This window comes from Heterocephalus glaber, unplaced genomic scaffold, assembly GCF_053883595.1.
Source record: "Heterocephalus glaber isolate CG9 unplaced genomic scaffold, H.glaber_assembly_v1.0 deba00001673, whole genome shotgun sequence".
Taxonomy (NCBI): domain Eukaryota; kingdom Metazoa; phylum Chordata; class Mammalia; order Rodentia; family Bathyergidae; genus Heterocephalus; species Heterocephalus glaber.
In genome coordinates, this window is record NW_028258410.1 from 25591673 (window position 1) to 25609721 (window position 18049).

The window sequence follows — 18049 nt, forward strand, 5'->3', positions numbered from 1 at the left end:
AAACAAGAATGTGTAAACTTCTAACTGATATACTCAGAGACTCCTCTTTTTCACTTTAACGGTAAGTCTGTCCAAACAGATTTGTATACCGAATTCATCCAAGGCTGGCCAAAGAGAGTTGGAGGTGGCCCAGAATTAAAGTCAAAGAACAGTCACATTATACTGGTGATTATAAGCCAGGACTATTACTGGTGTATCAGTGTCAGTGTCACTAGAAAAACAGATATAATACAAGATATACAAATACATGAGAATTTACAGATTGACTTACAATGGCCACCCACAGAGTTGGGTATGAAAGAATGCAAAAGGTTCATCTGCACACTGGGGATTGGAAGAATCTAGCCAAAAGCCTGGAGCTCCATGTAGTGTCTCATTCGAGTCTGCATCAGAAGGCTGAAGGGTCTGCACCTGGAGGGCTGAAAAGTCTGAGACGGAAGCCAGGAGATGACGTCCAAGGTGAAAGCCAAGACTGGAGCCCCTCTGAAGAGGACAGAAGCCAGCCTTCCTGCTCCATTTCCCTTTTATTACATGGTGGCAATAATCTCCCTAGGGTGGGTCTTCCACACCCAGACCTATACAGAGCCAATTTAGTTGGGGGTTATTTACTCAAGTTGACACAATCAATCGACTATCATAACTGGGCAAGGCAAGGTAGTCATTTCTTCCAGGACCATTTCCAAAAAACTCCAAACAGACTGTTGCATTATCTCCAATTGCCTGGCTGTACCTCTAGCCACAGAGCAAATTGACAAATGTCCATCATACAACTTGAATCTTTTGTCTCTTTACCAGGTCCTACCATTTTAAACATTTTAATTAAGTTGCAAAGAACACAATTATGTTTTATGTTATTCTTTGGGTGCTAAAATGATGTTAATGTCTTCCTTGTAATCCTTTTTTTAAGATCCAGGGATTTTTAGCTCTATTTCAGAAGGTATGTCCCTCCCCTCCCCACTGTTATTTGGTCTCCTGATAGAAAAGAAGTTTTAAAAGGAAGGAAAAGAAAAAGACAAAATAGAGAGTTCTGTTTTCTTTCCATCTCTGAAAGGCCATGGATGAGTCCTAAAATGAATACCAAGACAGTTAATATAATTTTTTAAGTGGGATGGAGGAGAATAGGGAATGGTAGAGACTGTCTCAGATTAAATGTTTATGCCCAGATGCCCTATTGAAAAAGAACAGTGACTACTGAGTACCTGGTGATTATTGCCACATGGAAACTCAGACCCAGGATTAACAGTTCCTCCAATATTTTTAAGAGGTACTATAAATCCAAATTTTCCATGAAATTTCCCTATTTTTAAAGGCTGGCTGAAAATTTTATTATACTCTACACCAAATAAAATGTATCTGTCATCCAAAGTTAGCCTGTGGATCACCAGGCTGAGTCTATAATGAGTGAAAGGTAAATGTCCACCTATAAGGTATTTAAAGGCCCATGGCAACCGGTGGTTATTCCTAAGGACATGACAATCAGGACATGTTCCTTAGGTTCTTTGCAAACTATGAGCAGAGACTCAAGATTGGTGTGATGAATCAAAACCAATTCTTCAGTGTAGATATGAAGCTGTTTTTACTGGAATGTGTGTGCTTTATGTCAATTGAGACTTGTGCAGTTTTAAATATGTGAACATTTTTAGACAATCCCTCATGTAAAGCACAAGACACTGCCTTTTGAAACTCATAAATTTTTTAAATCTAATGTTATCATAGATTATTATGAAAATAACAAGTAACAAGCATGTTCTGAATTATTAACTATTCTTAGTAAATTGAGACGAGTAGAAAAGTTAAATTCTGAAACCACAAAAATGCAAAAGTGAGAATTCAAAGGAATGACAGTGGCAATCCATCCTAAGCTTGCAGAACGTTCTGCTTCTTTCTGCACTGCAGCCCCAGACCAGCACAGGAGCACCTCAGAAGCCAGCGAAGCCGAGACGGCCTTCTTACGGATGCAGTAGCTGCACGCAGTCACAGCTGACACCTTCCTAGAGCACATGTGCTGTCTGGACATCAACTTGTCCCCCATCATGGCCGCAACACCAGCATCATCTGTACCATCCATCAGCCCAGCCTCCCACTCAGTAGAGATGCTGAAGGAGATGATTAAGTCTGGGATGAACATGGCCTGGCTGAACTTCTCTCCCTGTGCCTCGACCAGCACAGTGTAGGTTCCAAAGCCAGGGAGAGAAGTGAGAGATGAAAAAAAGACGATGAGATCAAGATTACTCTTGATAGCTGGGACCAGGTGGAACCATAGCTTGTCGGGAGCTAACGCCCACGTGGAGCACTACGCACTCTTTATTTGTAGTGGAAGGCAAACAGGAAGAAAAGGTGGGGCAAATAATGCTACGTGGCCTACTTAGCCTAGACGGAAAGTAGCGTGATTGTTTCATGATCCGGGCATGCGCAGGAAGGAAACAGGGAAGGATACAATGTAACTGTCTCCTACGGCTGTGCCATCCAGGGTATACAATATGAGTCAAACAGACTCTAATCTATGGAGGAGAAAAGGATCTGGTAAGAGACGAAGGGCCATCTTCAGGCTCATCCCACTGCATCTCCCGCTTTTCTTGTTTGTAACTCGAGGCGATTCCAATGTTGTCCCAAGGCAAGGTGGAGCAGTTGTTGCTTAAACATTCTGCAGACTAGAAACAGGGCAATTAAGACTGCAAGTATGGCAAACACAGTGTGCCTACCAATATTGAAAGGATTGAACCCGTTGAGGAGGTCCAGCACTACTTGAGCAGCTTGATCTGGGGCAAGAAGCAGGACCTCTGCATGTTGTATGTCTAGAATTTGTTTGTGTAAATTTTGCAAATCCAGACTGAAGTTGGCATGGTGGAAGACACCCATGACATGAGCAGCAACTTGCTCCCAGGGTCATGTTGTCTCATTATATTTTTTTTCTTCTTAAATTCTTTTATTGGTACATTTTAGGTATACAACACATTTACATTTCTCATTGGGAACTGGTACCTTTTCATGATGCATCTTGGTTCTTATTTATTTCCCATTCCTAGCCCTCCCTTCACCCCCTCCACCCTTCCCTATTTACAAATACTTTGTTTCCATTTTTTCCATTTCTCATCATTTTTCCTTCCTTTCTTTCCTTTCCCCTGCCCCTACCACTTCCTTCCCCTTTACCCCTTTTCTTCCTATTTCACATTACCTATTATACATTTAGTCCTTATTTACACTTTCAGTTTCTCACATCAGAGAAACTATTCAGTATTTATACATCTGTGTCCTATTTATTTCACTTAAAGAGTATCACCTCAATGTGCATTCACTTAGCTATAAATGTCTCTAATTTCTCATTTTTTATGGCTGAGTAGTAGTCCATTTTATTTTTTAAAAAACACACATTTTCTTTACCCAGTCTCCAGTTGATGGCCATTTGGGCTGTTTCCAAGTTTTAGCTATCACAAACTGTGCTGCTATGAACCTGGGTGCACATATATCAATGTGGTGTGATTCTTTTACTTATTTGGGGAAGATCCCCAGCAGTGGAATACCAGGCTCAAATGGGACTTCCAGTCCTAGTTCTTTGAGGTATCTCCATACTGATTTCCACAGTGCTTGCACCAGTCTACACTCCCACCAGCAGTGGAGCAGGGTTCCTCTTTCCCCACAGCCCCGCCAGCATTTGGTGTTGGTTGATTTCATGATAACAGCCATTCTTTCTGGAGTGAAGTGGAATCTCAGCATTGTTTTCATTTGCATCTCTCAAATGACCAGTGATGTTGAACATTTTTTCATGTATTTATTTGCTATTTCTACTTCTTTGTCTGAGAAATGTCTGTTCATTTCAGATGCCCATTTTCGGATTGGGTCTTTAAATTTGGGAGGTCTGATTTTTTTAAGTTCTTCATAGATTTGAGATAGTAGACCTTTGTCTGAGGAAAAGCAGGTGAAGATTTTTTCCCACATTGTGGGTTGTCTCTTCACACTGCTGGTGGTTTCTCTTGCTGTGCAGAAGCTTTTTAATAAGAAGAAATCCCACTTGTTGATTGTTTGTGCTGCTTCATGGGCAACTGAGGTTTTCTTCATAAAATCTTTTCCTACACCAATGTCTTCAAGGGTTCTACCTAACCTCTGTTCTAACTGGTTCAGAGTTTCTATTTTAATATTTAGATCTTTAATCCATTTTGATTTCAGCTTAGTGCATGGCGAGAGATATAGGTCTAGTTTTAATCTTTGGCAAGTTGAAGCCCAATTTTTCCAGCACCATTTATTAAGTAGGCTATCTTTCCTACAGTGAGGGTGTTTGGCTCCTTTATCAAAGTTGAGATGGCTGAGTGTGTCTGGCATTGTCACTGCATCTTCTAATCTGTTCCACTGGTCCTCAGGTCTGTTTCTTTGCCAGTACCATGCTGTTTGTATCACAGTAGCTTTGTAGTAGAGTGGCAGGTTGGGGATTGTCATACCCCCTGCCATGTCTCTGTTACCTAGAATTGCTTTTGCTATTCTGGGTCTCTTCTTGCTCCAAATGAATTTTTGGATTGTTTTCTCAAGGTCCATGAAGTATGCTGCTGGGATCTCAATTGGAATTGCATTAAATCTATATAGCACTTTTGGAAGTATGGCCATTTTCACTATATTAATCCCTCCTACCCAGGAGCAAGGGATGTCTTTCCATTTTCTGATATCATCTTCTATCTCTCCTTTCAGAGAGCTATAGTTTTCAGAGAAGAGGTCTTTGATTTCTTTCATTAAGTTGATTCCTAGGTATTTCAGTTTTTTGGATGCTATTGTGAAAGGAATTATTTGCCCTAATTCTCTCTCAGTGAGTCTATCATTCATGTAGAGGAAAGCTATTGATTTTTGTGTGTTGACCTTGTAACCAGCTACTTGACTGAATTTCATTATTAAGTTTAGAAGACTTTTGGTGGAGTTCTTGGGGTCTTCTATATACAGTGTCATGTCATCTGCAAATAAGGACAATTTGACTTCTTCATTACCTATCTTTATTCCTTTTATTTCTTTCTCTTGTCTAATTGCCGTGGCTAATGTTTCCAAAACTCTATTGAACAAGAGTGGTGACAGTGGACATCCTTGTCTTGTTCCTGATTTTAGTGTGAAGGATTTCAGTTTTTGACCATTTAGTATGATATTGGCTGTTGGTTTTTCATAGATGGCTTTTATCAGATTGAGGTAGAGACCATCTATTCCAATTTTTTGTAAGGTTTTTATCATAAATGCCTGTTGGATTTTGTCAAATGCTTTTTCTGCATCTATTGAGATAATCATGTGGTTTTTGTCCTTGGCTCTATTGATATAGTGTATTACATTGATTGAATTGTGTGTGTTGAACCATCCCTGCATCCCTGGGATGAAACCCACTTGATCAGGGTGTATGATCTTTTTGATGATCTTCTGCATTCTATTTGTCAGTATCTTCTTAAGGGTTTTTGCATCTATGTTCATTAGTGAGATTGGCCTATAGTTCTCCTTTTCAGTTGGGTCTTTCTCTACTTTGGAGATCAAGGTGATGCTTGCTTCCAAGAATGAATTTGGGAGTATTGCTTCCCTTTCAATTTCATTGAAGAGTTTAAACAGTAGTGGCAGTAGTTCCTCTCTAAATGTCTTGTAGAATTCATCAGTGATGCCATCAGGGCCCAGGCTTTTCTTAAATTGATAAGTTTTTAATTATGTTTTCAATTTCATTGGTTGATATTGGGTTGTTTAGAATTTTTAGGTCTTCTTCATTCAACTTTGGTAATTCATATGTGTCTAGGAATCTGTCCATTTCTTCTGTGTTGTCCCTCTTATTGGTGTATAGGTTCTGGAAGTAGGTATTGATGATCCTCTGGATTTCTGCTTGGTCTGTTGTAATTTCACCCTTTTCATTCCTAATTGCATGGATTTGGGCCTTTTCTTTCCTTTTTCTGAGAAGGTTGGCTAAGGGTTTGTCAATTTTGTTGATTCTTTCGAAGAACCAACTCTTGGCTTCATTGATTTTTTGTATTGTTCTCTTAGTCTCCATTGCATTGATTTTTCCTCTGATCTTTATAATTTCCTTCCTTGTATGAGCTTTGGGGTTGTCCTGCTCTTCTTTTTCTAGAAGCTTGAGGTTCAGCATCATGTTGTTTAATTGGGCTCATTCTGTTTTCCTAATATGCATATTCACTGCTATGAATTTTCCTCATAAGACTGCTTTCATTGTGTCCCATAGATTCTGATATGTTGTATTGTCATTGTCATTTAATTGAAGGAACTGTCTGATTTCTTCTTTAATTCCCTCTGTGACCCCTTGGTTATTCAGAAGTGTGTTGTTCAATTTCCATGTGTTTGTGAAATTTTTCGAGTTTCTTTTGCTATGGATCTCCAACTTCATTGCACTATGGTCTGATAATATACAGGGGATAACTTCAATTCCTTTGCCCTTACTTAAACATGTTCCATGGGTGAGTATGTGGTCTATTTTGGAGAATGACCTATGTGCAGCTGAGAAGAGTGTGTATTCTGATTTTGAGGGGTGGAAGACTCTGTAAACATCTGTTAAGTTCATTTGTTCAAGAGTTCGATTGAGTTCTAGTATTTCACTACTTATTTTATGTCTAGTTGATCTATCTATTTGTGACAGTGGGGTGTTGAGGTCCCCCACTACAATTGTATTAGTGCATATATGACTTTTCATGTCCATTAGTATTTGTTTTATATAGTTGGGTGTGCTAGTGTTTGGTCCATGGATATTTATGATTGTCATCTCTTCCTCTTGGATTCTTCCCTTTACAAGGATGTAGTGTCCTTCTTTGTCTCTCTTAATCAGTGTTGGTTTGAAATCTATTTGATCTACAAAGAGTATGATAGCTACTCCTGCTTTTTTTCAGGTTCCCGTCACATGGAGTATTGTTTTCCACCCTTTAACTTTCAGTCTATGAGTTTCCTTCTGAATTAAGTGTGTTTCTTGTAGGCAGCATATTGTTGGATTTTGCTTCTTGACCCCTTCTGCCAGTCTATTTCTTTTGATTGGTGAATTGAGACCATTAACTTTGATGGTTATAACTGAAATGTACTGACTTATCATTGCCATCACCTTTTCTTTTTGTTGGGTTCTATCCCTTTACATTTAATTTCTTGTCATGCCAGATGGGTTCATTCTGCTTTGCTTCCTGGGGTTGTGATCCTCAATGTCTGTTCCTAATTGTGTAAAATTCTTTGGAGTGCTGGTTTGGTATTCACAAAGTTCCTAAGGTGCTCTTTGTCATGAAAGTATCTTATTTCTCCATCCATTTTGAAAGATAGTTTTGCAGGGTACATCAATCTGGGTTGGAGGCTGTTTTCTTTTAGGGCTTGGAATATGTCACTCCAAGCTCTTCTTGCCTTGATGGTTTGTGTTGAGAAGTCGGCTGTGATTCTGATGGGCTTTCCTTTGTATGTGATTTGTTTCTTTTCTCTAACTGCTTGTAGAACTTTGTTCTTCTGTTGAGTCTCTGGAATCTTAACAATTCTATGCCTCTGTGTAGTTTTTTTTTTTATCAAGGCTATTTGGAGTCCTATATGCCTCACTTATCTGTGTGTCAAGTTCTTTTCCCCTGCTTGGGAAGTTTTCTGCCATTACTTCTGTGAAGAGTTTTTTCCTATCATCTGCGCTCTCTCCTATTTCTTCATTGACTCCAGTCAGTCTTATGTTATTCTTCTTTGCATCATCTAGCAGCTGCTGGATCAATTTCTCATGTTCCCTTATAATTTTGAAGCAATTTTTCTTTTCCTGGTCATTAATTGCATCTTATCTTCTATATCTGAAATTCTGTCCTCACATTGGCTCATTCTGCTGTGTAGACTTTCAGTGGAGTTTTTCATGTCCTGAAAATCTATTTGCATCTGTTTTATGGATTCCATTTGTTTCCTATGTTGGGATTCCATCATGTTCCTCAGCTCCTCTCTAGATTTATTAATCATGTCTTTCACTATGAGGACAATCTCTGCTGTTATCTGAGAAATGATTTCTGATTTCATTTTTTCCAGATCCCCTTTTGTTGCCCATTCAGTGGGTCCAGGTGGAGGAGTATCAGAGTGTTCCATCTCATTTCACTTTGGGGTTGCTGTAGGTGATCTGGAAGTCTGGCTTTGAGACTTATTTATGTGTTTTCTCATTTCGACTGGGGGGGGGGCAGGGGGGTGCTGTCGGTGCCCACACAGCTCACCTCCTCTGAGCTGGGGGAGGTGGGACAGGGGCTGGGAACAGCAGTAGGGATGGTGGCCCCGAAGCCCCTTCCTCTGGCCCAGGAGCAGTGGGACAGCAGCTCAGAAGCTCCTACCTCTGGGCTGGGAGTGGTGGGATGGATGGTGGCCCAGAAGCCCCTTCTCCTCTGGGCTGGGAGTGGCAGGATAGAAGGCAGCCCAAAAGCCCTTTCCTCTGGGCTGGGAGTGCCAGGAGGGATGGTGGCCAGGAAGCCCCTTCCTCTGGACCAGGAACAGTGGGATGGGGGCTCAGAAGCCCCTACCTCTGGGCCGGGAGCAGCAGTACCTGTCTCATTATATTTTAGAGCTGTAACACAAATGTGTTTAAATTCAGAATGGCAGTGAACCCCTTGACAGAACTGAAGGGCTTCAACTTGTGTTCCTATCTCAAGAACTACTCCCTCAAGTACTTCAAGTTGCATCTGAATCTTGGAGTCAATGTCTCCCTGAGTTTCTAAGGCATAGGAGGTATTCTTTGCCAGTAGGTTGACAAAATGAGTCGTCTGGATGGTTTTGGTCAAAGCCACAGAAGCAACCATGGTGGAGGCAAAAAGAGTGACCAGAGACACAAAACCCAGGATGGTGAGTCCAACCGTCCACTGGGGATGGGTCAGTTGATTTTCTATCTCTTTTAATACGTGGAGCCCTTGGTCATCATACCAGGGTTCAGAAAGATTAGTGGGAATCATGACAAAAGAAGGACGATACAACACAAGAATGGGCAGCATATTAAGATGAATAGCATAGTTGGTAAGGCTGAAGTTGGTACAGGTAACATTAAAAGTACCATGGTGTTGTTGGTAATATTAATGGACCCACTAAGGAAAACATAGGGTGTCTGCACACAAGTGTGTCCCCAATGACTGGGAGCTCCCATATGACTCAGGTTCTTAAGGCTATAGCTGGATTGCATTATTTTATCAGTACATGCAGCAAGTCTCCACAGGCCAGGCTATCTGAAATGATGATTAATTTTAAGAGAAGTAACTGGAAAGAATCCAGTGTAATTTACCAGTACATGAGAGCGGTCCAAAAATTGCACAGAATGTATATGAGTCTGATTGATATGGGAGATACAACAGTCAACCCATGACACTGTGCCTTTGAGTGGAACAGTGGCTGTTCTATTGTGGCAGCGATGAGTAGACAAGATGAATTATTAGACAGACTCATGTTGTTCAACTTAAAAGTTTTGTAAAGAAGGGTTTCATCCCTTTCTAGGCCAGATTCATTCTTCACAGTGGTGGACTTTTCTATAGTCCAAAGGGGCAAGCAGAATTGACTGGGCCCCAGACACAGAGGAAGTGATGCCACTACGCCCACAGAGTTATAGGTGGCATGGCTAGGAGAAATATGCCCATCTGGCCGTCCCCTAATACGGCAGACACATTGGTGAATATGGGAATAGGACCCGGTGGTTCCCAGGGTACAACATGAGCCAATGGGGGGTCAGGGAAATAAGTCCAATACTCTTTGGCATCTGTGACTCCTACCTGAGTGGAAACCAAGGCCATCATAGCAAGGAATAAGGTGCCAGGGCCTGAGGGACCGCCCTCACCCTTTACCGTTTGCTGAGCATCTTCTGTTAATTTCTCGATCTGACCCCACGTGCGATAGGTGCTGCTTGCGTTTGGCGCAAAAGAGGAGTTCTACATGGCATCTTTGTCTCGGGTGACAACAGCAGCTTTTTGAATGGTGGTGTCGGCTGTTTCTCTGGGTTTGATGTCTTCACACAGCCACAGCAGTTGAGCTGGCACCCAGACAGGGCGATGAGCAGTTTCTGGAAATATACAAATGAATCCTCTTTCCCACATAAGCACAGGACTTGGTCCATACCACTGACCAGTGGCTGGGTCCTTCCAGGAAGCAAATTTATGCTTTGATTGGCGACTAGAAACAAAGCGAGGCTCTGCTGCCCCAAGGCCTTGTTCACTGATATTTTAAAAATTTAAGGTATATAAGGCCAGATGTATTATAGTAGAGGGTGTAGGCTTATAAGAACTAGGGAGTACTCCCCCTTTTTGTTTGTGTAACACAGTTTTAAGGGTGAGATTGGCACATTCAATGATTGCTTGACCCTGAGGGTTATAAGGAATACCTGTACAGAGGCAAATGCAAAACATTGTACAAAAGTGTTGAAAAGGAGCACTAGTGTAAGCAGAACCATTATCAGTTTTGATAGCCCTTGGACAGCCAAGCACCTGAAAGGAACAAAGACAATGATCAATAACATGTCCGGTTGCCTCGCCTGGTTGAGCAGAAGTGAAGATCATAGAGGAACAGGTGTCAACAGAAATATGAACATATCTGTGGTGACCAAACTCAGGCACATGGGTCACATCTATCTGCCAGAGGTCACGAGGACACAGACCTCTAGGACTGACACCCTGGTCAGATGTCAGAATATGAAGCATGCAGGTGGAACAGGTGCAAACAATGCCAAGTGCCTGTGCTCAAGAAATATGAAACTGTTTGCATAGGGTGGAAGCGTTTTGGTTAAAAACAGAATGTGAGGTGTGGCCTATGGAAGGGCAAATGGAAGAGGCTTTGAAAGCAAAGGAGCAATAAGATTATCAAGTGTTGTTTCCTTGACACAATGGCCCAGGGAGGGAAGAATGTGCACAAATGTGTGAGATGAAACAAGGGTAAATGCTGTGTCTCACAAGGTTTCTCCGATGATGAAAAAGCTGAAAGAGAACATCGCTGGTAGTGGTGGAAAGGGTAGCAGTTTCTATTTTGTGGACTACGTTCACTACATAGGTGCTGTCCGAGTACCCAAATGACAGCCTGTAATTTGGCACACTGAGCAGATAGATGTAAAGCTAGTATCTTGAGATCTATTCACTCTCAAGGAATGATATCCCCCAAATCCATTAGAGGAGCCATCTGTAAAAATAGTAACGGATCCTTCCAAAGGCAACAACTGGACAACCTTAGGGAAAATGAAAGGAGTAAGGTTTGCAAATTGTAAAATCTTGTCCGAAGACAGATGATTGTTAATCTGTCCGGGGAAGGATGCTGAGGCAGTCTGCCAATCTTCAGAAAACTGCCAAGGCCATCGCTGTTGTTGTAGGGAATAAGGTATAGTGAGGACATGAGGTTCTCACACCAGCAACGGACAACAGTATCATCGTCGTAAACAGCCTATCATGGCAGCCACTAAAGAGGGATAAGGGGTAAGAGCAGGGTGGCAAGTTAGAAGATGGATCCACTTAAGAACCCCCTGAGGCTGCCACAGGGCTCCCGTTGGCATATGTGGAGTGAACAAGGTCACCAACCCTAAAAGCTGTTCGGGTCCAACATGAATGAGGGTGCCTTCAGAATAGCCTTCTCTCTCCACCTTACGAAAGGCCTCACAAGCTGAAGGGGTCAGGAGGTGAGGCGAGGTGGGTGAAGGGTCACCTTCGAGGATTTTAAATAATGGTTGCAAGCCTGAAGTTGTTGAAGATAACAGCGGTCTATGATGTCTCCCAGGAGCTTCTGAAAATAATTAAGTGTAGAAAGGTGATCCGTGCAAATCTGGGTGAGTTGAGGTCTTACTTGAGTATTTTCTAGAATATGTCCCAAATAAGATTTTTTTTGGATTTTATCCAGGGCTCTAACCAACCCCAAAGTGGAAAGACCCACCTGCAAGGCAGAGTAAAGTTCCTGGAGCACAGGTAGAGAAGAATGGCCTAGAAGAATGTCATTCATATAGTGAATAATATAAGCCTGAGGGAATTCTGTCCTCAGAGGTTGTATGGCCCCATCCACATATTCCTGACAAAGAGTAGGACTGTTGGTCATGCCTTGAGGTAGGCACCTCTACTGAAATCTTTTGGTGAGGCCTTGATTATTGGGTGAAGGAAGACTAAAGGCAAAACGTTTACAGTCAGAAGAAAAAAAGAGTTATGGTAAAAAAAAAAAAAAAAAAAAAAGAGTCCTTTAAGTCTATGAACAATAAATGAAAGGACAAAGGAATCACGGAAGGACTTGGAAGTTTACTGATTGTGTGGAAATCCTGTAGGAGGCACAATTTTCCTGATTTTTTTTCTTTATCACAAAATTGGAGCATTCCAAGGACTAGTGGAGGGTTCTAGATGACTTGCTCATAATTTTTCCTCTATAAACTGGTATGCAGCTAGGAGTTTCTCCTATGGGAAAGGCCACTGGTCAACCCAAACTGGGTCATCTAACAGCCATGTGATGGGTTTGGCCATCAGTCGGGGCAGAGAACAGGCCAGTGGCCCTAGGAGAAACGTGAGTAGCCCAAATTGTGATGGACCAGTTTGTGACAGGGTATGACAGGCTCTTTTCTTCTCTGACCATGAAGTCCCAAGCCCATGTGGGGATTAAATCCCTTATTCAACATTTGTAAAGACACAAGAGTGTTGCCACTGACCAACAGGGCTTCCATAGCACTTAAGACATCCTGGCCCCACAAATTTACTGGTATATTGGGTAATACAAAAGGCTGGAAAGTGCCTTGATGGCCCTCTGTATCAGTCCACTGTAACAATTTTGAACTCTTGTCTGGGTGTTGTATCTGTCCACCCCCCTGTAACTGGATATGAACTTGGTCCAGAGGCCAACTGTGTGACCAGTGTGGGAAACTAATCACTCACACATCCACCCCAGTGTCCAGTAATCCTCTAAAAGTCTTTCCGTCAATAGTAAGACTATATTCTGGCCTCTCATCTTTTATTTTAGTGACCCAATAAGCATCAGAAGAACCAAAGCCTCTTGGACCTCTATGATCAGCTGTAATGGCCTTTGTCAGCTGAGTGGCCTCAACCATAGGCAAAAGTAACAAATGGGCAATCCCACTTCCCCTAGGGATATGAAAAAACTGTTGGGGAGAGAAAGCTATAATTTTTATTTCTCCCGTTTAGTCAGCATCTATGACTCCTAGAATGACTTGAAGCCCTTTCAAGGCGGTACTGCTACGTCACAGCAATAATCCAACAGTGCCTTCCAACAGGGCACCACACACTCCCTTAGAAACACTGGAGGACCCATGTCTGGAGTCAACATGACTCCAGCAGTGGAACTGAAGTCCAGTCCCTCACCCCCTGGGGTTGCTCAGAGAAGCTCCGAGATGTGTCGGAGGCCGGCCAGAATGGCTGAGGCAGGGTAAGCGAGAGCGCCCCCGCTGTTTGACAGGGCCGGAGCTGGCCCCACTGGGCATTTCCTGGAACCAGAAGGCCATCAGTATCTGTCTTAGACTTGCATTCATTCACCCAATGGTACCCCCTCCTGCAGTTGGGGCACAAGGAGGTAGGCTTCGTGCCTCTTGAGGGAAATGCACCATTGTTCCTCACCAGTTCAGGCAAGTTATGTGGTGACCGGCCCTTTTTTCTACAATATCTAGCCATGTGGCCCTTCTTTCCACACTGAAAACAAGCCCCATCATATTTCCTTGTTTGAGGCCATAAAAAGGCTGCCAAGGAGGTCCCCTGCACATAGGAGGGGCCTATGTCAGCACACAATCTAATCACATCTTCTACTGAGGCTTGTTTTTTATTTATTTGCATTTTCAAAAGCCAATTGTTTAACTACCACCTGTCCTGTTTCATGATGATGTATAATGCGGGAGGCCACCTAGAAAAGTCTACTCACAAAATCTTGAAAAGGCTCATCAGGCCCCTGTCTGATAGCGGTTATATCCATGGTTTTTTCCCCTCTCGTTGGGAGCTCTCTCCGAGCTGGCAGGGCTGAGAGCCGTAACTGATCATAAGCTGATGGGACTTAAGTCAGCTGGTTAACCAGACGGGCCTGATTGCCCTCTCCAATGAGCGTGTCCATAACAATGGGAACTGCACGCTGCCAGTTGTGCGCAGCTTATTCTGCTCACTGCTCAAGGTGCAGACTTCCACAACAAATGCTCACCTGGGGACAAGCAAGCCCTGGCCGGAGCTTTCCAATCATCTGGGGGCCACCGCCTCCAGCAATCCCACAGTAAAAGGCGCCGTGGGCCCATAGGCAACAGTGGCCATTTTTAGCTCTTTTAAAGTTTTAAAAGAAATGAGCTCATTTTATCTAAGCATTTGTCCTGGATTATTAGGGTTGGGAACCTCTATGATTGGATATATTCCAGGCCTGAACCCTTCCAAAGCTTCCCCTTGGTCATGAGCTCGTTGGAGCGCCATCTGTAGGGGGGAAAGCGGACCTACAGCCGATGCGGACACCTGAGGGGCAGCTAACATGCCCTTTAGGGAAGTACAGCGGGCTGCTCTCCGTTTCGCCCTAGATAGAGTGACTGCATTTGATTTCGCTTGCAGCGGCGCTGAAATGGAAAGAACAGTCAGAGCTGCAAGCCCCGACTCATTCCTTACACGGGAGTCGACCTCGTCTCCAGGGTGTTCTGAGGAACAATCAGAAAACTCAGAAGAGGGCGCCTCTATTGGGGCCCAGGGCTTCACCGGGCCGAGGGCTCCGTTCCCCCCACTGCTCCCTCAATAGCCTCAAGCTACTCGGAGGCTGCTTTCATTTTCTCATAACCCTGAATTATCTGTTTAAGGTGTGACACATGTTTTGTGTCACGTCATCAATGGCACATTGGATCATCGCAGGACTGGCATCCAAACACTCATTAACTAAAGACCACAAAGACAAGGTAAAGATAGGATTCTTGTCCAGACCCTGGGCAATATAATGATCTCTCAACCGTTTCCCTACTTTATGCCAAGTGTCAGGATTCACCGTGCCCTGCTCTGGAAACCAAGGACAAGTATCCTGAGCAAAGGAAAGAAAAAAGCGAAGCTGATCTAATTTGACTTCAGTCCCCTTAGCTTTTAATGATTAGTGTAACACTTGAAGATAGAGCCATTGCTCATGTGAACCTGACTGTCCCATGTTTTACACCCAGCGAACTACTCACTTCCCCCTTTGCGGGCTAATGGAAGGGTCTCCTCACCCGAGTTCCGAAGTCCCTCATACTGGCCACATTGGACACCAGATGGTGCGACCCGCACGGTGTAGGGTCCAAAGCTGGGGAAGGCGGTGGGAGATGAAAAAAAGACGATGAGATCAAGATTACTCTTGAGAGCTGGGGCCAGGTGGAACCATAGCTTGTCGGGAGCTAATGGCCTCCTGGAGCAATACCCACACTTTATTTATAATGGAAGGCAAACAGGAAGAGAAGGTGGGGCAAATAGTCTGGCCTACCTGGCCTAGGCAGAACATAGTGTTATTGGTGACAGGGCATAGGCAGGAAGGGAACAGGGAAGAATACAATGTAACTGTCTCCTAGGGCTGTGCAATATCAAACAGGCTGTGTCTGTTTGGCCCTCTAATCCATGGAGGAGAAAGGGAGCAGGGAAAAGACCAAATGCCATCTTTAGGCTTGGCCCGTGGCATCACTGGACTCCTAAGCACCATGTGGAGAACGTGCATTGAGAACGTGCATAAGGCCCCTGAGAGATTCACTTCTGATCCTATTCTCTACCGGTCAGTGACTGTGACCCTTGACACCAAGGGATCCAAGATCTGAACCAGGGTCATCAAAGGCAGCGGCACCACCAAGGTGAAGCTCAAGAAGGGAGCCACACTCAAAATCACACTGGACAACACCTACATGGAGAAGTGCGATGAGAATGTGCCGCGGCTGGACTGCAATAACATCTGCAAGGTGGTGGACATGGGCAGTAAGATGTACATGGACGACGGCCTCATTTCCCTGCTAGTGCAGGACAAAGTCCTGATTTCCTGGTGACCGAGGTAGATAATGGTGGCTCCATGGGCAGCAAGAAGGATGTGAACCTTCCCGAACCTGCCTGCTGTGTCTGAAGTTTGGGGTGCAGCAGGATACAGACATAGTGTTTGCACCCTTCAGCCTCCAGGCTGCCAATGTCCACAAGGTGAGGCAGGTCCTGGGACAGGAGGAGAAGAACATCAAAATCATCAGCAAGATTGAGAGCCACAAAGGGGTGCAGAGGTTCGGTGAGATCCTGGAGGTCAGCGATTGCACCAGAGTGGCCCATGGTGACCTCGGCATCGAGATTCCTATGCAGGTCTCCCTGACAATTGGGCCCTGCAACCGCGTGGGGAAGCCCGGCATCTGCACCACGCAGTTGCTAGAGGACATTATCAAGAAGTCCCGGCCCACGCAGGCTGAGGGCAGTGACGTGGCCAATGCCATCCTGGACGGGGTGGACTGCGTCATGCTGTGGGGAGAGTCAGCCAAGGGCAACTACCAGCTCGAGGCTGTGATCATGCAGCACCTGGTTGCCCGAGAGGCAGAGGCTGCCATCTACCACTTGCGATTATTGGAGGAACTGCACCACCTAGCCCGTTACCAGCCACCCCACAGAAGCTGCTGCCCTGGACTCCAGAAAGGCCTCCTTCAAGTGCTGCCACAGGGCCACTATCTTGCTCAGCAAGTCCTGCGCTCTGCCCACCAGGTGGCTCAGTACCATCCCCTGCCCCCATCATCACCATAACCTGCAGCCCCCAGACGGCTCCAGGCCCACCTGTGCGTGGCAGCTTCCCCATGGTGTGCAAGGACCCTGAGCAGCAGACCTGGGCTGAGGACGTGGACCTGCGCGTGAACTTGGCCATGAACGTCAGCAAGGCTCGAGGCTTCTTCAAGACGGGAGGTGTGGTCATTGTGCTGACCAGGTGGTGCCCTGGCTCCCATGTCACCAACACCGTGCAAGTCGTGCCTGTGCTGTGACAGCTCTGGAGCCCCTCCCTCTCTGGTGACTTTGCCATCCCCTTCTCCCAACACAGCCATTAGGCCAGTGACACTTGCAGCTTTCGCTCCGGGCTGTACTGCTGCAGTGCTGCTGGGCTGGGATACCTGGGAAGATTGGATCTCTGTGATTAGCACCTCTGGGGCACAGTGGCCCAGAGCTGGCAGCCCCTGATGTGTCCCCACCCCAGCAAGGGACAAGGAGGGAGGCCCCCAGAGCTTGTTGCAAGAAGACACCAACTCTGCCTCCTTTGTGTACCCTGTTCAGTTCCTATAGAAAGTGGATGCTCAGAGAACCCGGCCGTGGGGGCTGAGGACGTGGGACAGTGGATCCGGTGCTGCAGACTCTGGCCCTGGCCCTGATTGCTCCCCAATTGCCTCAGCCTCCCCACTGACCTGTGTACCAGTTCTTTGCGAGAAAGAAAGGAAAGAGAGAGAGAAAGAGAGGAGGAAAGAGAGAGAGGAAGGAAAGAATATCAGATAAAACTATACAATTTTGAGAAATCAAGTATATACTTTATTCACCAAATTCCAATTGATTAATATACACATATCATGCTAAGAGCTATACGTGCATATGTTATTTAATGTTGATAGCAACCCATATCGTAGTTTGGGTTCCTGCAGAAGTAGAATCTGAGACAGAAATTTGGCTGCAAGTTGTTCATTTGGAAGTTGAATACTGGTAGGGGAGTGGAGAAATAAGACAGAGACAGGAAAGGATCAAGTAATAGGTGTGGTGTCACAAGCAGGAGCCACCATGAGCAACTGGAGCTCAAGACAGTGGGCAGCCTAGGACCCTTCAAGGCTATCCTATGCAAGGGTCAAAAGAGCTAGAATATATACAATAATTCTCCCTAGTCATTGGCTGAAGGTTGCTCTCAGGAAACTAATTCTTTGACATTTCTGGCTGCCAAGCTTGTGGCATTCACAGCAAGCCTCTGGGAAAAGAAAAGCAGCTGCTGGCAATAAAAAGTTAAGCTAAGTTGCCTAAAAATGGTGAGAGCCAAAGAGACCCTAAACACTGTCTACTATGGCCGTTAAGATAGAGCCTATTACTATCTCTATATTACAAATGAGGAAGTATATGGAATTCACTCTTCAAGTAGAAAATGCTAGCAAGTATCCATCCCCACCCCCACCCAGTCCCCACCAGGAGCAGGCTGTCAAGATGACTTCAAGGAC

At 44.6% G+C, this 18049-nt stretch overlaps 1 pseudogene; it reads left to right on the top strand.

Moving 5' to 3' along the window:
* Positions 1 to 272: 272 nt before the first annotated feature.
* Positions 273 to 16921, top strand: LOC101708480 (pyruvate kinase PKM-like; annotated as a pseudogene).
* Positions 16922 to 18049: the final 1128 nt, after the last annotated feature.